The sequence below is a fragment of the Sinohyriopsis cumingii genome, chromosome 15 (assembly GCF_028554795.1).
Source record: "Sinohyriopsis cumingii isolate HCF-2022 chromosome 15, ASM2855479v2, whole genome shotgun sequence".
NCBI lineage: Eukaryota > Metazoa > Mollusca > Bivalvia > Unionida > Unionidae > Sinohyriopsis > Sinohyriopsis cumingii.
In genome coordinates, this window is record NC_142975.1 from 94,968,063 (window position 1) to 94,991,890 (window position 23,828).

Consider the following 23,828-nt stretch of genomic DNA (forward strand, 5'->3'; position numbering starts at 1 on the left):
AATAATGTTGTGGCACTATTCAAATAATAATCGAAGACAATTTACCGCAGATAGACCTAATAGTTGTCTTGGTCATATACGCGTAACTGTGATGCTGTCCTGACGTCGAGCCCATTCACAAAAGTGAACGCTGTGGTAATTGTGTGTCTTAAGGAATTACTTGTAATTGCTCACGTACAATTCCACGCTGAGGAGCAGATGACTCTAGTACATTGGTCTGTGGATCTTACCACACTGGAAATTTTATGTGTCGTCACAGTCCAAATATGATCAATTGATCTGTTTTTACCACCTTCAAGTTCACCATGTTCTTATAAATATCATACATTCACGTCACCTAGGTGTTGTTCTGAGAATGAATCATGCCACTGTATTGGTATATGTTTCTTTTTGTGATTACAGTGGTAGGTTTCATAGAAATTTCACGAGTAATTTCATAATTTAACGCAGCTATTACACTTGGTAGTCTTGCAAACCATTCACAAGATCACTTGTCTTTCTGAATTATTTCCTTTGCATACTGATATTGAACCAATCTCTCAGCAAGTGTTCGATTAAATTGTCCAACAATTGCCTGATTGCGATGAATTACGGTATGTCCTCGTCTGATTCTGACGTTATGTTTTTTAATCAGAGACGATACTGCACCTAGACTTTCCTTACCAGGATCAACCTGTAGTAACTAGCTATCTTAGACCACCACGTTGATATATTCGTTCAAACGCAGATGGAACTTCAGTTGCTTCTTTACTTGATAGTGGTTCTGCTTCTTTATATCTACTTTTAACGTTAACGACAGTCAACGCGTATTTGTATATGCGTGATTGACGTCTACCAATTTCAAGAATATCGTGTGGTAAAAACAAAATATCTTCTTGATGAGCTTTATTGGGAATGCTGACATCAATATGTGCGTAAGGTGGTGGTATATATTGTGCCATATTGCCAGTCTGCTAACCAATTTTCAGCAGCAGAATGTGTGATATTTGCTGCATCAGCGGGTTTACAAATCGCTGCATTACCCCTCCAATATCATCTTGGGCTATAAAAAAATCGATTCCATAATAAACATCGGCACTAGTTTACTTTTCATCGCAGATTTTAGTAGGAAGCTAGCAAGGTTTTCTCTGAGAGATTAATTTTTATGGAATTTAAAGACTTTAACGTTTTATCAACTTCACATCTGTAATATGTCGTTGTTGTAAATTTTTATTTTTATGCACGATATCATGAACGCAGCACGCTTGGTCAATCGCATTTTTTGGATACTCTCCAGGTCTTGGTTGAATTTTCTCGTCAAGTCGGATATCATGTCGGGTTCCAGGACAACAATAATTATATCCAGGAAGATGTTTTTCTCCTGTGAAATTAGCCCATGGAGCTTCTGGTAATTTTTGCAGTGAAGCATGGATATCACCACCAGACACTTTTTGTCCGGAGATAAAGCTATATTTGCTTGTACGACATTGTCATTCACTTGTCTGTAAGTACGCGCTTTTTTATTTTTTTGTGCTCTGCATCGAACATAAAATAAACCCATATTATTTATTATATTTCTACAACATGGATATCATTGATTTCTCATCGCGCGAAAGCAGGAGCCAGGCAAGCATCATCCAGCGCTAACAATTTATATCAGAGCAATTAGCATAGGTCCATCTGGGTCTGTAAGACGCAATTGCTGCTTAATCTGATAATGAGATAGCTCACGAGATAACTTATATTTAGTTGCACCATCTGTAGATGATCAGATGCTACGATGGACTTAACTATTTTAATAAAAATGTGAAATTATTAGACAAGGATGGTAATGATATTTATTTTATCACCGGTATTGATGAAGCCCTATCTGTAGATGATCTCGATAGATTTATTAATAATCTCGTAGTATACGATGATGTAATGCTGAAAAAAAAAATCAAATCATGCTCGGATATTTTATCAATGCAGGCACAAAACACAAACAGGATTTGTTACGCAGCGATATACACAAATACCTAAAGTGATCCTCAATAACGCCAATATTTTATTTGTTTAATAGAATTTATACACATACTCTGCGAAACATTCATCAGACTTGGTGTTCAAGGGATATGGATATGATTAATTAAAAAAATTTCTTTTCACGTTCGCATGCTACCCAACACGGATTTATCACAATACATTTACATGATCATCGATCGCAATATCGTGTATATCTTGATAAAAATATTCGGTTAAGAGAAAGCAGCAGGGCAGGTGATGATTAAAATTTAGTGTCAGGGTAAATAAACAAACACGAATAAAATTTGAAAACACAAGTGTAAAAATTAAGTAACAAAATGAGCTAACTGAAGTAGAAAAATCTCGGTCGGTTAGAGGCTTCGGTTTGGCGTTACTGACCTTGTATTTTTAATTCACGTAGAAAGCTTTATTTTCGCAAATGGACCCTTCTAAAATGGTCTGTTCACCCTCTCTGCTGCAGAAGCGGTTATTATTCCATATGTAGGATAACTTTCATACAAGTTTATTTATATTCAATTTTCTCATGCTGAATGTTTATCACATTTTCCGGTGCACTCGTGCACATTAAGGAAATTCGGTTTTAGACTGACATAACATTTACAAGCTTGCTTAGTATATCAGTTATGTTTCTAACGATTACTGAAATTAGAAATTATTTCCAAACAGTGGGAACCATGTCCACAGTCACGATGTAAGCCAAGTAACTGAAATGATTTATGATTTTTTAACTGAAAATATTATTTGCGTTATTCTACGCCAAATACCAGCAATTATGTGAGCCTCAACCATTTGTAAATTATTTTATTTTTGTGCTCCATAAATGTAATATTTTTATGGGTATGGTATTCATCTGAAAGGAAACTAGAGGAGAGTGGGAAAATATCTTTGCATCAGAAAATGATTGTGTTTGAACCAGTGTTGTGAAGTGATTGTTATTCCATAGTTATATAGAATATATTTTTATACATGTTTGTTTATGCTACAAATTTTAAGACTTAATTTTTATCAGATTTTCCCAATGACTCCTCCAACTGTTTTTGGACTGACACAAAATTTTACCTGCCTACTAAATAAATGATTTTTTTTAGCAATTACTGAAATTAAAAACTACACATTTTGTTTCCAAACAGTGGGAAACATGTCTCAAGGTCAGGCTGGAAGCTAAAGTAACTGAATTGATTTATGGTGTATTAATTGTAATGGATAATAGTATTATTCCTACCCCCGAACCAGAAAAAATAAATATAAACAAGTTTGTTCAATTTATTTATCTAAATACTGCATATTTATTTCAATGGCATATTTCTTTATTTCATTAAATGTAAACCTCAACTTTACAAACTTACTGGTTTTAACAACAGAAAATCATAAATATAATAACATTTACAGATGAAAATCTTTTATTCAAAGGACATCCTTCTTGAATGTAAGTACGACTGCTATGACTACTATCAAAATACAGCTACTACTACTACTACTATTACTAATAATAATAATAACAGCATTAATAATAATGCTAAACGAATCTTCACCTACCTATTTTGTCTAGGGGAAACAAACATGGGGAGGATCGCACTAAGCATAAAAAATATCAAGCATACACGAAAATCAGACCAAAACAATTCTGAAATAAATAAAGTTTGGAATGTAACATGGCATAATGGATGATGCAAGAATTTATGATACAAAACAGGAATTATTTCATACATAATAAACCGAGTTGTTCTTTTTATATAATGTTCATACAAATATGTTTCTGGCTCCATCCCTACAAAAACTGATTATATGGAAGCCTCAGGTTCTGTATATCATTATCGACTAAATATGAGTCCTTATGAGACTTTATATCAGATATGACAATTTGGTGAATGGTCTAAAACACTTCAAATGCTGCCATAAATTGCCCACAATCAATTCAACTTCAAATTTCATCGACATCAAAATCTCACAGACATTGTATGTAAAAGTCCATATGGGCATCCACATAATCATGTTAATGTTCCAGTCTCTGCCATAACCCAGTAATTTGTAGAGTGTTGTATTTTTATAAAGTCAAATGGTAGATGTTGCAGATGCCATTGGGAAGTTTCATATTTCACCAATGAATCCCCGCAATCTATCACTGCAAGAAAAGAGTTTGATAATTTTTCAAGAACAGATATTAAATGACTTCTACAAAATGTGCGTGAGCTAATTAAAACAAAGTCATATCTTAACTTTCATGTTCCTTCTAACTTATCCGATGATGACTATTTCTACCTTTTTGGGCTTGAAAATGAATCAATTCCCCTTACGGACTAAGATTAAATCATGGTTCAAGAGAACAACTTGATGAAATAGCACAAATTGTACTTAAAGATGGATGCATCCACTTGGAAACTGAAGGAACTTCCAAGGATATCACTTGATTACCTGAGTGACATCACTGTGGCCATTTATCAAGTTAAACAGGCTCCAAAGTATACAAATGAGCATTTCGCTGAGGAGGGGCAGTATGAGGTTATGGCATGCATGGATTTGCCAGGTCTTTTATATGAAGTATTCCATGGACTCCATCATGCATGGATTTGCCAGGTCTTTTATATGAAGTATTCCATGGACTCCATCAAAGGATGGTTTTGTATCAGCAATGCTGGTGCAAGGGGTGTTGGGTGTTGTGCCCAAGTATCTAGTTTTCTATGGTTTATTGGCTGAAAAAGGTGGATAACTGATGAGCTGGCAAAGAAATCATCACTAGTTATTCATCTTAAAGATGCATCATCTAGTCCAGAATGTGAATATGACAACGGGGACTCAACTGAGTTGTTTTTCTACACTGTGAACACTACTTTCATAAGTATTAATCTGGCTCATTTAATATTTATATGACAAATAATAATTTTGTTTAATTAAATTGTCATCCATATCACGATGTTTCCATTATTATGGCATCTTATTTGTATGATATTATGGCTGAGAGAATGGTAATACATAACAATTGTCAGATTAAGGCCTTCCAGGACCATCATCACTGAAAATATTATAGTACCCCACTCCCATTACTAAATGTGAAATTTAAAAAACAAATATCAGAAACTAAAAAAGCTGAAAAATACTAGTTTTGCACCATTCCAAATCAAAATACTCGTACATGCAGATTGAAATGGTCATATATAATTCATTCAATTTATATCATCGGTAATTAATTATAATTGTTTTCTTGTGTCCCTGTTGTGCTAGTGCCCTAATCATGTGCTTTGCATTCTTAATAGATAATCTGGCAAAATACATACCACATTCATATAAATACAAAAATGTATATTTTTAAGACATACGCATTATGAATGTTACTTTTTATGTTGACCTGAATAGTTTATTTGTAATGCTTTCTATTCTCTCTTTGATGATTTTGCAGTCATTGCCAGTCATTGCAAGTTCTTTCTGGTCACCTCCGAGTGTCTCTAAGAAGGGGTCCAAGGTCAAATACATTAAAAAAGTGACAATTACATTAACAGTTGCTCATCTCAACCGTACAGACGACAGGAGTGTATCACCCCTAGGTCATGTTGTGGGTGGATGAGTGGGGACGTTACAATGATCAGGATTTGCTGTTAGTTTTCCTTAACTGCTACCGTTAGGTAATATATGTTCAGTGAGTGCATTTCTTTTATCAGTTGTTTCGTCGTCTCTTGCTTGCATATATTTTCATTTTAACACTTCTCTGAACCTCCAGTTATATAGAAAGCCTTACCGCGAGATATTATCATGATTCTGGCGTAGGAATACGGATAAGCATGTCGGCCTACATGTATAGTATACACAGGGGCTAGTATCGTTGCGTACAATTTACCTGTCATTTGTGTACCATATAATAACTACATACAGTACATGTATGACAGGTAAATTGTAAGCAACAACACGAGCCCCTTTGATAGTATACAGTACCTGAAATATTTAAGTTTGCCTTCGAAACCACTGTCAAATTATAATAGTCAACGTAATAATGGGACTAGCTTTACTTAACGGTATATATGAGTAGATATTCATATAACGTTATTTCATGAGCTTAAATTTTTCAATACGTATTTGAATTTCTTCATTGACCCATCGAAGGCCCCAGTATTTAGTCACTACAAAGAATTTGATATAGACCTACATATGGAGAGAGAGAGAGAGAGAGAGAGAGAGAGAGAGTCATATATAGTTACTTTGTTATGTATATTTGATTTAATTATATCTGATTTAATTGTTTGTAAGTTTTACAAATCTTTTTATCTTTTTAAAATTTCGTTGTATGTCAAAATAATATTTGCTTAGAACTCATAGTTTTTTTTTTCAGAACATAGTTTGACCTTGATGGTTCATTTTAATAAACACCAATTGTTGACCTATCTGCTGACTTTGATTCAAAATTAGTAGCAGCCACGCAAATAAGTTCTAGTTTTATTTTAAAATGATTGGATGTTGTCGAGGTCATGATGGGACTACATGGTTTAAGATGTGAACAAGTTTTTATTTTATTTCGGGGAGTAAAATGATTGTGTTTTCCTCAGGCTCATGTTAGGCGTACGTGATATAAACACGATTACGTGACAAACACCCCTTTCGATTTCGCATCTTTGGGATTTTCGAAACTGTTTTTTAGAATTGGATATAACCTTTGTTTTGAAGACATATGCTTTTACACTGGAAAGTGTTGTGTCGTTTGGAGTTATTTCAAAAGTATTAATTCTTTTTCTACTGGAGATATAGTGTGCTCATACGAAATTCTTGAAAGAGGACATCTCTTATATAAAATAATTCGGATTGCCAAAATAATTCTTTTTCTACTGGAGATATAGTGTGCTCATACGAAATTCTTGAAAGAGGACATCTCTTATATAAAATAATTCGGATTGCCAAAACTTGAGTGATATTTCTAGTTTCTACAAAGTTATGTAGACTTAACACACGACAGTTTACAACATACGTCATCGTTTTCTATCTTGGATTCTTCGTCGGGACTCGAAATCATTAGAATATTTTATTATTAGGACTTCTTAAATTTTATTCATGGATTATTCTTGGATTCTTTTAAGATTTGATTCTTAAAAGTTATTTTTTATTTTTACAGTATTTTTCAAAGGAAATAGATTATTATGTTTTTCAAAACTTGTTGTTGTCATTCTTTCTTGTGTTACTGTTTATTCAAGCCATGGAAAATGCATTCATTCTATAAAGCCACGAATTTTACACGATGTTAATCACCATCTTTGCAGACTATATGTGCTGGCAAATGTCATTTTCAAAACGATTAATAAAATGCTTTTGTTGCCATTTGTTCTCATTATAGGTATATGTTCTTTATAAACGTATACGTCCTCATTCCACAGACAACTGTATGCAGTTAATGTAATGCAGTATTCCCGCGTTGTTTCAAAAATAGACGTAAAAGGTCTAGAGAGTACAATGGCTATAGTCTGTTTCTTTCCTTTATTTTCCAATTCTATTACTTCTGAAACATATTTCACATTTTTCAGAAGTTGATTAAACGTGCTGAACAAATAGTGTTTTTTTTTTCTCTTATTAATGTCTATATTATATCTTTACTGATGAATATGTAGTTTATAAATATATTATAGTTTGACCATAACCTCAAGGGGCGTGGAAGACAATTTTTTCTTTTTCTTCTAAAGATAGAAAGTGTGTGTGTGTGTGTGTGTGTGTGCTTGCGTGCGTATGTTGTATAACATCCATGAAAATATAAAGACAAAAGTATATAAATACCTAACGAACACTTGTTATTTCCATTGAAGGTAACAAACCCATGTATTCGATGAACACGCGAACTTACAGGCCACTTTTATCGCCTCCTTTACAATCGTATTCAATAATGTCTTACAATCACTTAAATAATTCCATAATATTAAACATCATTCAATAATATTAAACAACAGTTTAGTATTTTATGTCGTATTTTAGACACAATTTTTCAATTGACGTATAAGTTTGATCTTCTATTTTTGTCTACGATCGATCATTTTGGAATAGGTTTAGGACGAAAACTTTATTTATAGAGCTTTATAAACCAATACAGTTATATAAATGCCTATTGTAAATCTGAAAATGAGTGAATGGCCCATGGTAAAGCAGTATCTATGATAAGTAAATGGAAAAGATCACAACTTATATTGTCTTGTTTATAATATGTTGACATTCTGTAACTATGGCAAGGGACACGGGAACACAAAACTGGTGTCAGAAATAAATATCGACCACCTCATATGTACAGCATACATCATATAAGGACATTCGGAGAGTGGGCAGAAAATGGCCCGTATTCAATATAGTCTTTTCCCTGTAGCAGCTATAGTCGGCGTTCTACCTATATTATTGTTGTATGGAGATCCGAGAGACAGATTGTTAACTAAAACAAAAACATTGATTGGGAAAAATTAAGAGAAAGTTAAAACTTAAAATCATATCAACAGAAGCACAATAATAATAAAATTAACATAAGAGTACCAGTGGGACTTAACTTAAGGCTATGAATTAAAAAATTTAACAAAATCACTCGTTAAATGAAACGTTAAATTAACAAAAAGCACAAAATGAGTATAATAAAAGCGTAATCAGTCAACAAATGACCAATCAAGTAAGGGGGATTTTGGCAACCGAAATCCAGGAACCAGGGACCAGCAGGGAGAATAAGAAAGATCAGTCCACAAGCAGAAGACAAAATAAAAAAATAAAAAAAAAAAAATAAAAAACGCAGGACAAGGAAATTACAGGAAACAAGTAGAAGAAAAACAACACAAAGATCACGAAAAGAAAGCAACATCATAGCAGGAAAAGTGGGTAAAAAGGGGAAAGGAGCAGACATAACGAAGATTAGAACAGAAGAAGGACAAACAACGACTACGTATGAAACAACGTTCTACGGCGAAAATGCAGATCTAAAGAAAGGGAAAATAAGCATACTCTTCTGGAAAGTAGGAAACCAAAACGGAATCGCCACCTGACACATTTAAAAAAAACGCCCAAAACACTAACCAAGAGAAAATAAATTGCATCTTCCAATAAAAGAACATCAACGCCCAAACCTGAATAATACCCCCTCCCCCGCGACCATGAAGGAAACACAAGAATATATAGCACATATCCAGTATATCACACATGTAACTCGTACACAGCGACGGGCTATGGGTAAATCGCTCCCGAGGCAACGATTAAGACCCAAGCGAATTTTGGCGCCCCAAGACCTCTGGCGCTCGGGACAGCCGCCCCGTCCCCCAGTTAGTACGTTACTGCTTGTACATCTATAACCAGCATGTAGTGGTATAGTACTAAACAAAGAAGTGAAAGAACGCAATAAGTGAGAGAACGCACATTACTTAGAAGAGGGAGGGGGCAATGTCGAGCACTTAAAATAAGGGAACGCAGAAAATTATAAGTGAACGTCGTTTCCACAGCACCGCACCGTTGCCTGTACACACGATTCTATTGTCAGTAGTGTACGACAATTGCTGTCTGAGGTCTTTAAAGCTTTATATCAAATTCATGGAAACGTTTGAATAGGCTTTTATAACTTTATCAGTCTGTGTATTGGAAAGATAAAAGCGTGTTGCATTCAGGACTTTATTTCTTGTGGCGACTCACGTAAACAATCAACAAAGCTGATCCCTAAACGCGCATGCTTATTATAAGTTGGAGAAAGAATGAACATATGATGTAGATTTATAGTCCATTTTAATGATACAACATTTCCCTTGGTTTGACAAATTAAAAAATGTTGTATTTTGAAAGTAACGTATATAACTAGGCAACGAAATCTAAATACGTCTGTAGAAATAGCTTTGTTCAATGATAAAGATTTGACATGAAACAGTATATCACATGATGACAATGTATACGTAAGTAATGAAGCACATCACTGAAGCACTCTTTGCAGATAACTGTGCCCTCGTGGCCCATAAGGGACTCACCTACTGGTAATCTTGGACAGTTTCTCTGAAGCCTTCAATCTATTTGGACTCACAATTAGCCTAGGAAAGACAGAAGTCCTCATCCAGCCCGCCCGAAACACAGTATCCTTCAGAACCCTGCATCACCATTGGAAAGAGACAGCTGAATAATGTGGACAGTTTCAAAAACATAGGCAGCACAATATCCAGCGATGGCCCCCTGGATAAAGAGATCGCTGCGAAGATTCAAAAAGCCAGTCAAGCACTGGGACGACTCCATGCAAGGTCTTTCAGCACAAGGACATACGCCTGTCAACAAATATGAAGATGTACAATGCAGTTGTCCTTATGCCTCTCTTGAATAGCTCTAAAACCTGGACTGTCTACTGAAGGTATATCAGTCAGTTGGAACAAATCCACCAGCGCTCACTGAGATCCGTCATGCTGATCAGGTGCCAGGATCGAATCACCAACCAGGAAGTCCTTGATAGAGCCAACACAACAAGCATCGAAGCCTAACTAAGCAAGGCCCAGCTTCGTTGGACTGTCCCTGCTATTCGCATAGATCAAAACAGAATCCCAAAGCAGATGTTCTTTGTCGAGTAAGCCCAAGGCAACTGAAACCAAGACCGCCCTCGCAATTGGTGCAAAGACAATCTCAAGACGCACATCGAATGGGTAGAACGTCAACCCCAACAGCTCGAGCTCGCTGCCTGAGACAGAAGTCACTGGTAAGCCCTGACCAGAAAAGCCTATTCCACCTTCTAGATTGAAAGCTGCCAGCGTTTTGCTGCAGCTCTTGAGAAACGTCACAGAGCTATGTCCCAGCTAACCCCATCCTCCGGTGACCCATGCCGCACCTGCAACCGCCTGTGTGCATCGTAATTAGGACTCCGGAGCCACATGCACGTTCCAGTAAATGGGGTCACATCTGACTATTATCCAATGTTTTATTAAGTAACCTTCGATTTCGGCAGTAAACACCACCATCCCTAGTTTGTACAGAATATGAACTGCCGTTGTGAACTGTTATAACTTTGGTGGATTTCCATACTTTGCCAAATTGAACTCTTATAGAGAACTGAACAGAAACTTTAGTGTAAATATTTAGACGCCCAGGAGTGGTGTTTTTGTGGAACGGCGGAGTCTGTTGACAACTGACAAGTACATGACAAGCATGATGATTGTTTAGGGTATAGGAAAACAATGTTAGTGGTTATCCCAGATGAGTATGAACAGCATTATTAACGTATTAAATATGTTTTTGAGATTGCTTAGTCTTCTTGGTAGTCTCTCGAGCCGAGGAGGACAAGTTGTGCGATCTCATCGACGGTGGACGTGCATGCGGTTCCGGTTTCCTAATTCCGATGCACACAGGCGGTTCCAAGTGGGGCATGGGACATCGATGGTTGGGGTTAGGTGGGACACGGCTCTGAAACGTTTCTCAAGAGATGCAGCAAAACGCTGGCGGCGGTCAATCTAGAAGGTGCAATTGGCTTTTCTGGTCAGGACTAGCCAGTGAATTCTGTCTCAGGCAGCGAGCTCGAGCTGTTGGGTTTGAAGGTCTGGCCATATGATGGGGATCTTAAGATTTTCTTTTTACCTCTTGCGAGGGCGGTCTTGGTTTCAGTTGCCCTGGGCTAGCTCGACAAAGAACAGCTAATTTAGGATTCTGTTTTGATCAATGCGGATAACATGGCCAGTCCAACGAAGCTGGGCCTGGATTAGTTAGGCTTCGATGCTTGTTGTGTTGGTTCTATCAAGAACTTCCTGGTTTGTGATTCGGTTCTGCCACCTGATCCGCATAATGGATCTCAGTGAGCGCTGGTGGATTTGTTCCAACTGACTGATATACCTTCAGTAGACTGTCCATACAAGAGAGCTAGACGCATGAGGACAACTGCATTATACATATTCAGCTTTGTTGAGAGGCGTATGTCCTTATGCTGAACGTACTAAAGGGGGGAAGGGGCGGCTACCCCGGGCACCAGAGGTCTTGGAGCACCAAAACTCGCTGCGGTCTTAATCGTCGCCCCGGGAACCACTTACCCATAGCCCTTCGCTGTGTACGAGTTCTATGTGCGCTATACCTGATATGTGGATATGTGCTTTAGATTCCTGTGTTTCCTTCGTGGTCGCGAAGGAGGGGGTAAATTCAGGTTTGGGCGTTGATGTTTTTTTAATTGGAAGAGGCAATTTATGTTCTGCTGGTTAGGGTTTGGGGCGTTTATTTTAAATGTGGCGGGTGGCTATTTCTTTTTGGTTTCCTACTTTCCAGAATAGTGTGCTTCTTTTTCCGCTCTTTAGTATTACATTTTCGCTTGGGAACGTTGTTTCACACGCAGGCTTAGTTTGTCCTTCTTCTGTTCTAATTTTCGCTAATTCTGCTACTTTCCCTTTTTTACACACTTGTCCTGCTGTGATATTGCTTTCTTTTCGTGATCTTTGTTTTTTTTTCTACTTGTTTCCTGTATTTTCCCTTGTCCTGCGTTCTTGTTGTATTCTGCTTGTGGACATCTTTCTTATTCTCCCTGCTGGTCCCATGTTCCTGGATTTTGGTTACCAATATCCCCCTTACCTGATTGGTCATTTGTTGACTGATTTCACTTGTATTATACTCATTTTGTGCTTTTTGTTAATTTAACGTTTCATTTTGCGAGTGATTTTGTAATATGTTGTCATTAAGTTAAGTCCTACTGGTACCCTTATGTTAATTTTATTATTATTGTTCTTCTGTTCATATGATTTTAAGTTTTAACATTCTTTTTATTTTTCCCAATCAATGTTTTTGTTTAAGTCAACAAGCTGTCTCTCTGATCTCCATACAACAATAATATAGGTAAAACGCCGACTATAGCTGATACAGGGAAAGGACTATATTGAATAAGGGTCATTTTCTGCCCACTCTCTTAATGTCCTTATATAATGTATGCTGTACATATGAGGTGGTCGACATTTATTTCTGACATTAGTTATGTGTAATAATATATGAGACTCGCTGCAAATATTGCCATTAAACTATATTCTTTTCTGGAAGAAGTTGCCTGTACTCGTAGTCATAAAAACAGTCCGCATTTTGGTAGTTTATCATTTCTACCCGTAATTAGTTTCCTCATAATTTACCTTGAGATGTTTTTTGGGTCATTTTATTGAGATATTTGGAATTCATGCTTGCGTGCAATTAGATTCAAGTTCAATATTGATTTGTTGATTATAATCTTTGAAATGATGATAACTTTCATAGGTGATAACCATTTCAAGCAATGAACTGGTGATGTATTTTGAATTTCATACGTATTTTAACTGTTGCAATCGGGATATTTATAGAAATCGAAATAACTGGGATTATACCATTCAAAGAAAACTCATATGACATCAAAATATACTAGAGGGAATGGATGTTAGGTTTTCAGATTATTCAATAAAAAGTCATGAAGACAGGTGTTAAAAAGTCTATATTTAACAGAATAAGTACCAAGCTTATACAAGGCTGAATGTTAGCATGTAAGTATGTGCTTTAATTTAATTTTATTGGAGTAAAAAAAGAATGTATTTAATCCATTCACAGCTTGAATTTGTAAGAAACTATTATAATTCCCCGAAAATCAATTTTGCGCTTAGCGTATACACGGTGCTTCTGGATATGCATTAACTAACTTTGCGATTTGTCTATTAGGTACATTATTAATTTAAGCTTGCATTGATACAAAAACTAGTTTTCTTTAACCAACCTTTAAGGCTGTCTGCAGTTTACTTAGGAAAATAAGCATTTTTGCTGACGGATAAAATAATCCACAAATTCTTTATAGAACTGAATGTCGATTCCAGGCTTAATAAATATGGATTGAAATGTGTTAAGTTTCATGTCCATTTAGTATACGAAGATGATTTGAAGTGTAGACTTGATACAAAATATTTGTCTATTTAATTTCAAAACTTATTGCTTAATGCAGTATGATTTCCACTGTAACATGGGTAGCAATAAAACATTTCCAGTGTCTCTTGTATCGTATCGCCTTGTTGAAAATATTGTAACCAAGCAAACTGTAAAGTAAACCCGCATATACCACCCGCCATTCGAGCATCCACTTTAGTATGTCATTAAGCTAAAACCCAGCGACACCTGGCCGTGTCAAGGGGAGGGAATTGTCAAGGGTTATTGTTCTTTTTCTATTTTAAATAAACAAAAAAATTATGTTCATCTTTCATTTGGCTGGATTTGTGTGGTAGAAGGATAATATTTATAACATAGTGTCGTAGGAGGAAATGATTTCGTCTCTGGAAGTAGCTGCATGTTCTCATCAAACAGTCTGCAATTCAGACGCTGTATAATTTCAACCCGTATGTAGTTTTCTTATACAAGAGAGAAATAAATCTTGGTGTCATGTTATTTATCATTTTGGGATGCATGTTAGACACGATGGCCCGTGATTTCATAAATTTTCTAAGCAATGAGCAACTGATGCATTTCAGTCTCATATGTATTATACGTTCATACGTGGTGCTTCCATGTGAAAACAATATACAAGAAATATTTGTCTATCCATCCTGATAAAGAACGTGTTTCTAGATAAAGCTTTGTTACTATTCCTATAATTTAGTTTAGTAACATCATATATTCCATGTAATTCATCATTGGTAGTATTTACATCAATAGAACTGATAGCCATCATCAAGATACTTTTTATGAAGGAAACAATGTGTGCATTTTATAAAGATTGTTTCATATGTATATTGTGTTTACATCTCATGGATACCTCCGCGCGCGTTGCTAACCGATGCTAAATTAGTAATGCTAATCATTTAATTAATTTTCTGAAATTGCATTTCCATTTTATTGTAGCATTAAATCATCAAAGCTATTTTGCAATTGTTCCAATTGTATTAGCTACAATGGTAATTCAGATAGTTTAATGTATAGCACAATTGATGAAAACGAACTAAGACCTCACGATACATCGATTTAACTTCCCTTGGCTCTCACGGTGGATGTTCACCATATACGAATTTACATTTGTAAGGTCACCTGTAAATCTATGCATTTTGTCTCCTTTAATTACTGTTACTTTCTATTTGTATACTACTGATTGTACCCTTCTTAATAAGTTGAGGAAACAAAGATATAAATAAATAAATTCTTAAAACTGAGGTTTCACGTTTTTTTACATAACTTTCAAACATTTTTATCATTGTCTCATTCATTCAGCTAAGCAAAATGCCTGCTTTATGTTCCAAATGTGTATTTATCCTTGACCTTCATGTATGTATGTATGTATGTATGTATGTATGTATGTATGTATGTATGTATGTATGAATGTGTGTATGTATCTATGTATATATGTAGGTAAACAAATGGATTGGTATTAAGGCGAATAATCTGCCCTACATTTATCTTGTACGGGTATAGGCATGCATTCGGTTACAAAAGGCACTGTCTTAACTCGTACTCACATTGTTATGTCGTATATGTTTGTATCCAACTCTACAGTGTATGATACGTTGATGATCATACATATTAGGACTCTCAACTCTCAAACGATCATATCAAATCATTACACTTATTTAGGTTTACTTTATGGTAGTGTGTGTATGTGTGTTTGTGTGTGTGTGAATAATGTAGTCAGAACCTCTCTTGAGATAGTTGTATATGGACATGTTTCTGGCGTGAATTAACTCAGGAATGCTTTGCGTAATCTAGATGTAATGTTTCTTAATCTATTTGAGGTTTTATACACCACGTTCCCTATTGTTCACAAAACATGGTGCATTTCTAGCACTTTTATAGTGAAAAGTTATAGCGCAAACATAACAATATTATTTGCTAAATGTTGGGGACATGGAGACTGAAGAATGTTAGTGTGTTTTTTAATTATCTTAGAAGCATCAGCGTAATCTATAGTGCTTACAAGATACACATTTTACAGAGGATACAGTTTAATGTATTAGAGCACAGATGGGTTATGCATGTGTTGTAAATTGATGCAGATTCAACTCTCAAGGAGTTTGTAATTCATTTAATAACAACTTTCTGTATGATATAAAATAATGTAAAAAGGATACGGATGGTAATGTGGTAGTAATATATAATCTAATTGGTGAAAGGAACTTGACTTTAATTTTACAATATTATAAATGATATATACGAATGTGAAAATGAGTCTGTAATTATATGTGTGGACATTGATTTGGCTCAAGATCCAGAATTAGGTTCATATAATTATAGAAATGAAAATAAACCTAATGCTAGAAATGCACTATTACATATAAAAGACACTTTTGGTCTTGTGGATCAATTTAGAATACTAAATGAATGATTAAAGATATATACATGGAGAATAAAAAGTCCTCTAAAACAAGCAAAACTGGATTTCTTTCATGTGTCAGAATCACTTATGGCAAATGTAGGAAAAGTGACAATTGAACCACGTTATAGGTCTGACCATTCCATGGTAACATAGTATCTGAGTTCAAATAATTTCAATAGAGGTAAAGGTTTGTGAAAATTTGATAACAGGTTACTGTTTGATTAAAACTATATTGATTAAATAAAAAATTGCATAGCAAAAAATGAAAATTACAACATGCTGCAATTGATTATAGAAATATTGTCAATGTATTGCATACAGGTCAAAGCTGACTATATGAGATTCGTTAGTTCCAGATACATTGCTGACGGGAATCATTGGAAATACTATTTCCTATGCTTCAGATAAAAAGAAATGTAAGTTAAAACAGGATATAAAACTAATGCAGCAAACACAATCTATAGAGAATGGTACCATAGGATCATATGACTCACAAGTATTGGAGTCTATAAAGGAGCTTGAAAATTTGAAGAAAAAAAGCTTCGAGGAAGAATGATTAGATCAAAAGTAAAATGGATATAAGAAAGTGAGAAGCCAACCAGATACTTTGCCACCTAGAAAACAGTAACTGTGTGATACAACAATCACAACTAATTACAGATGACAATGAAATTATTAGTGGTCAAATCGATATACTAGGGAAAGTAAAATATTATTTTAATAACATATATAATGCAGAAAACGAGAAAGAGGATATAGACGTAGAAGACCTTCTAAAAAACACTCAAATGTCTTGACTTAGCCAATGAGCATTCTTTAAGAATAGAAGTGAAAGTTACCCAGACAGAAGCATTGGATTGTTAACAAGCTATGAAAAATAGGAAGAACCCGTGATCATATGATTTCACAGCTGAAGTTTTTTAAATCTGGATTGACATTGGGGTATTTACAGTTAAAATAATCATTGAAGCTTACCAGACTGGATCATTTTCACTGTTTTGAGACAAGATAGTATAACTTGCATACCCAAAGAGAATAAATCTAAGCAGTACCTGAGGAATTGGCTTCCAGTGTCTCTACATAATGTTGTACATAAACTATCATCAGGATGTATTGCCTGAGGAATTGGCTTCCAGTGTCTCTACATAATGTTGTACATAAACTATCATCAGGATGTATTGCCAAAATAATTAGGTCAGTACTGAATGAAATAATTTCTGACGATCAAACTGATTTGAAAAAGGAAGATACATTGGTGAAGATACAAGGATTGCATATGATATTATGCACATTACAGAAGATTTACAAATAGTTTATTTCTTTTGATTAATTTTGAAAAATCATTAGATTCTATTTCATGTATATGTATTCCTAATGTTCTTACTTTTTAAAATTTCGAGCCACGTATAAGGCACTGGGCTAAAAAAATCATTTGAATATCTCATTGGCAATTTCACAAAATGGTTTTCTTTCAGAATTGTTCAAAATTTCCCGAAGTTGTCGGGAGGGCCATCCAATATACCCATATCTCTTCTTATTATGTGCAGAAATATTGTCCATACTATTAAAGAATAATAAAAAGTAAAGGTATTAACTTAAAGGAAACATAATATTTACTGTGACAGTTTGCAGATGACACTATTTTAATTCTTGATGGCTCTTTTGAATCCTTGGAATCCTCTGTTGAAATATTGCGCTTCTTTGCGAGGGTTTCGGGACAGAAACTGAACATTGCCAAAGCAAAAGCATTTTGGATACTAAGCAAGAAGTACAATGCAGAAGCATTTCATCACAGTTTAAAGTTACAGTGGGTGACTGAATTTACATGAATGAGCATGCAGATTCTTCTGGATTTGATATAATGGTATAAAAAAAAATTAAAAATAAAACAGAAATGATTAAAACTTGTTTAAACATTGGAAAAAGCAATTCTTAACACCGGCTGGTAAAATGACAGTTCTGAAATCCTTAATTATTCTAAAGTTTAATCGTTTGTTCATCTCATTGCCACATCCTCTGCAAACTTTAATCAGATAATTAAATTAATGATTTTAAAACTTTTATATGGAAATGAAAAGCGAATAAGTTATGATTCAAACTTTTTTTTAAAAGTGGTATGGCGATGATGGATATTGATAAAATTGTATTAGCTTTCAAAAGAACGTTGATTTCTAGAATTCTTCTACCTCACAGAAAATTGAATAATTTATTTGAATATGAATTATGCGTGATTAGAAACCTGTTCGTACTAGGAGATACAAATGTGATTACTTTATCCAAAAAAGCAACAGATGCTTTTTGGCGTGATGTTTTACTGGCATGGAAGCTGTTACTAGAGAAATTTATACCACGAACAGGGGAATATGTTATTAAAACAAGTTTATGGATGAACATCAATATAAGGGTGAACAGGGAATCCATTTTCTATAAGCAATGGTTTGAACATAATGTCATCGAAGTTGGTGATATGCTTAATAAGTAGAGACCTATGATCGACTTTGAAAGATTTAAAGCTATATATGGTCTAAATACAATGGAATAATTCAGTGGGAAAAGTCCTTGTGTAAAAGGTAACAGTTAGATAAATGAACACTGGTCAGACCATGTATCCATTTCCATTTAGAAATTGTATTTCATAGGAATAAAGGATGTAAAGACTATTATGATTTATTTTAAATAAAAGATGTGTGAAACAAACTCATAAAAATAAATGGAATTACATTTTTAATCTGAATATGGATATATAGTCTGACAATTATGCTAAAGCTTTTAAAATAACAAGAAACTCAAAATTACAATGGTTTCAATTTATATTACTCATATAATTTTACCAATGAATTCTTTTTTGTATAAAATAAAATTGTCCAGCACTGATAAATGTACTTTGTGTAAACATGACCCGGTAACATTACTCCATTTGTTTTGAGAAAATAATGTGAAAATCAAGCTGTGGAATGAAGTGATTCTTTGGATTTAGAATAAAGTGAATAAAGATAATGTGCCAAGTGCTAAATCTGTTATATTAAGATATACAAATAGAAAGAGTGGCCGAGGGGTCTAAAGCTCTCTCCGTTACGGATCACGGCCATCTCACCTGTCTGTGCCGGTTCGAGTCTCTGATTCAGCCAATGTGGGTATGTGAGAAAGCTTGCCAGTAGCTTCTCGTGGGTCGTGGTTCTTTCCGGGGGTTTCCCTTGGTTCTTCATCTACTATTAATACTGGCCGCCATGTATAGACTATCGTGTGCTGAAAAATGGCATTAAACCCCACAACAACAACAACAACAACAACAAATAGAGATGAAAATTATGAACAAATTATTTACTTGCTTTGTTTTCGCCAAATGCTATATATATATATATATATATATATATATATATATATATATATATATATATATATGTGTGTGTGTGTGTGTGTGTGTGTGTGTGTGTGAAATGAAAGGGGATATACCTAAATTGGATGGTTTGAACGTTTTTATTAAAGATCACTATAATCTGAAAAAAATATATTGATAAAAAATCTGAAGGGAAAGAAGAATTTATGTTGATATGGGAACATTGGGAACCATTATTCCACAGTAACTAGAATGATGTGTTTAACTAAAATACATGTTCAATGGCGCAAATTGATAATGTACAATGTGTGACCTAGATGCTGTGTATTTATAATTGTCAAAAAAGAGAGTGTGTAATCCATGAATGTGTGCACGTATCGTTGCATGTGTGTGTATGTATGTTTTTTTCTTCTTCTACACTATATATATTGTCCCTAGGCTATATCAGGTGTAAGATAACGAACGGTTGGTTCCCCAACCCAATAATCAAACTATTATGGGGACAATTAAAAGAAAGAATAAAATAATTGTTAAATTTGTCTTATTATTTTCTACTGAATACTTTTTTTCGGGATGGATTTAGTTTGAGAGATTCGTATATAAATTAGTTCTTTCAAATTGCTTCATGATGTCATTTGCAAGAATGTTTTGCATTTTCCTGAGGTTACATATTCAAACATTTGCTATTTAATGCATACTTTGTTTGATGGTCTGTGAAGCTTAACTGTGTAAATGTGAAATATTTCTATGCGCATTTGTGTTGTGTTATATATGTGCACCCACGGGCAGGTTTGTTGAAGGTGAAACTTGCACAGATCTTTTCACGAGCAATGACAAGACACGATACATTTCGAGTACAAACTGGCCGACTCACAACATTACACTTGGTGTACAAATTTGGACGACAGATAGCTTATCATAGATGAAGCATTGTTTCATTAAGGATCCGTAGTAGTAACATAATTTATGGTGATTGTGGCAGTAATACGATTAATAGCAATCTACACTTATGTATAAAACAGACGATGTATGAACGGACTAATAGTATTAGAACCAGTAACATTTGCAACGATCATAATACTATCTCATGACTCATTATAGCGCAATCAGGGAGCCGCGGTAGCTCAACTGGTAAGATGTCGGCCTGCTAATCAAAATGTCTGAGGTTCAGTACCCGTCTGCACCAGTCCTGGGCGGGAACATGAATTTGTCATTGGAAATGGTATTTAGTTTTAATGTCATATGCATGATATTGATAATAATATTGTTATTACATCCACATAAATTTGTCTTACTCTTATCCTCTCACAGTCGAGAATAACAATAATCAAGATCTTCCCAATATATCTGCGAGTATTAAATAATAAACACTAAAGGCTTAGTGAAATTTCAATTTATTAAAATAATGTCCGAAAAGAAGAGGCAAATAAGTAGCATCGGTGAAATGGAGTCGGATCTACGACTTATGGGAAAATCTTTGACTTACAAAAGTATTTTGGACAACATGACATTGCGATTGAATTGTGATTGAGTTTGTAATGCTTGAGCCCTGCTATACGTTTTACATTCGGCAAATATATTACAGTGATTCTTGGTAAGTTCTACTCTGCTGAATTAAATAACATTACATGGTACAGGTGTGACATGAACAAAATCGCTTATGTTACCAAATGCTACCAAGGTCTAGGTTGCTTACGTTTTGCAGACACTACTATATTGAGTATACGGTGGACAGCACTTTGCCTATGTTTTGCTCTCCAGATCTATGTAAAACCAATATTTGATGCTAAAAAAAAATTATTATATCTGTGAGAACCGCACGGATGCTCTGGATGACATGTTTTTTCATCTTCAGCCGAGTAACTAGGTTCATTACAATACTCCCATGTGCTTCCAGAGGAACAAGTCAGGCGATTTTTGTGGTAATCAGTGTTAAACATGCACATGTCACTGCAGCAATATTCCCAGTTATTACTGCCATCTATATAGCACCAGCTGTAATTTTTACCGTGAAATCCGCACTCCGTGCCAGTCCGACATTTTGTGTTACCAGCGGTATACATGTCGCGAAACGGTCTTTCTGTTGGAATGACGTGACAATGAAGAAACAGCACTATGCCAGTAGATGCAATATATAGTCCATGATGCTAAAAATAATTAGAATAAAAAAAAAATAATTAGCCATTATTTCTTTTAAAAACTAATATAAAAATTAATCTTACCCAATCGATTATTTTCATGACAAATATTTATTTCACGTGTCAAAATTAACACATTGAAAGCAAACGTATATATGTATATATGTATGCATGTATGTATGTATGTATGTATGTATGTATGTATGTATGTATGTATGCATGTATGTAGGTAGGTAGGTAGGTAGGTAGGTCGGTAGGTAGGTAGGTAGGTAGGTAGGTAGGTATATATATGTATGTATGGATGGATGTATGGATGTACGTATGCATGTATGTATGTATGTAGGTAGGTAGGTAGGTAGATAGGTACGTACGTACGTACGTTCGTAAGTATGTATGTATGTCTGTGCGTGCGTGCGTGCGTGTGTGTGTATATGTATGTATGTATGCATGTATGTACGTACTTACGTATGTATGTATATATGTATGTATGTATGTATGTATGTATGTATGTATGGCAATAGTGTTTTGGTAACGTAGAACATTTTCCAATAATACTACAGTTACATTACAATCTTGCAATTATGTGGAGCGCAAAATTACTAATAAAGTTAACCGGGTGACATGAGAAACTAAAGAAAAGATATTGAAAGAGATATGTATAAGAGAAAACAACTAACTTTATTTAGCTACATTGGTGCAATCATCCTTGTAAGTAGGCAAAAATATCTACATAAAACGATATTGTAAAACAAAATGATATTCGTCTTCTATTTTTTAGCTTTTACCACATAACATACATAGAGAATAAAAAGTTGATTTTGTTATGCATACATTTGTTCTCTTTTTTGAAATGCTGAAAAGACGTATTGTGGAAGTGGAGATATTAAAACATGGCTATTTCTAAACTTTGTGCTCAGCCTATGTTCCTTATCAATTGTACTTGAATATTCAAACCCTGAACGTTCATGGGCATAAGTTAACAGACTTGTGATCATAGCATCAAACGTTTGAAAGCTTCTGACACGGAAAATTTGCCTAACGTATTTTGAATAATTCTCACCGTATGTAGAGATTTATTTGCTTAAAAAGCGACCTATGCTTTGTTTTCGGCACTATATTTTTAAGGGTGAAATACAATCCCTCGTATGTATAGCCCAATACAGCTTGGATGTGTCTACCCTAATAATACGACTTTTCATTCCTTCTTAACAATAGACCTTTTCTGACTACAATAATATTAGTTTTATTTAAATTAATACACATTTCTGTTTTCATAACATGTATTCAGATTATTAATGTACCTTTGCAAAGAACCCACCTTATTAGCAGTTTGCATCCTCATCAGAATAAAGGAGCTAAATAAGGGCACATATTTCTTGTGCAATAAATATACCATTATGACAATGTTGTCAGAGGTCTGATGCTAAATCTTTTATGCAAAGATTGAACAGAAGAGGGTTAATACGTAGCCTTGTCTGTTGTCAAAATTACAGTTGAATACTTCTGTATCTTGTCCATTCATTGATATCATCAGCGAAGAGAATATCTCCTCACATCGGTGTTTTGTACTGAAAATATCTGGTATGAAACTCTTTTTAAAACGTAATCAGAAATAGTTGATCTTCTATGTGGCTTTTAAAACATAACACACACACAGGTTTGTTTTGGGGTGGGTTAGTGCAATTTTGCTGTTCTACCTCTATAGCTAAATTATGACAGGAACAACGGAATCTGATTATTGGGATTGTAGATGGGTGGGTACATTAGACGTTGTATAAAACAGAACGGAAAAAGCGTCCTCAAAGTGATTATGCAAAGGCCTTGTGTGATTTATTTACGGCAGATTTCCGATACTGAATTAAAATGACTTTAAAATATCGCCTGAAATTTACCAAAATTACCTTCTCATCTCCTACAACCAAGCATAGCCAGATCAATATCTTAATACTATGAATTCATCTTTTGAAACCCATGTAACTTTAAACATTGTCTGAAATTAAACAAAAATACTTTCTCATCTCAGACAAACAACTATAGTAGTTCCACATCTTATTAGAATCTTTTGAAACCGTTGTAACTTTATCTGACTCGTCAATATATCATTCTCTTGGATGTGGGCTAT

At 34.7% G+C, this 23,828-nt stretch overlaps 1 long non-coding RNA gene across 1 annotated transcript; it reads left to right on the plus strand.

Moving 5' to 3' along the window:
- Positions 1 to 1,202: 1,202 nt before the first annotated feature.
- Positions 1,203 to 7,301, plus strand: LOC149782346 (uncharacterized). Its single transcript, XR_016414582.1, has 2 exons — positions 1,203 to 1,483; positions 5,399 to 7,301. It is a non-coding gene; the product is annotated as an uncharacterized LOC149782346 (long non-coding RNA).
- The last annotated feature ends 16,527 nt before the right edge of the window (positions 7,302 to 23,828 follow it).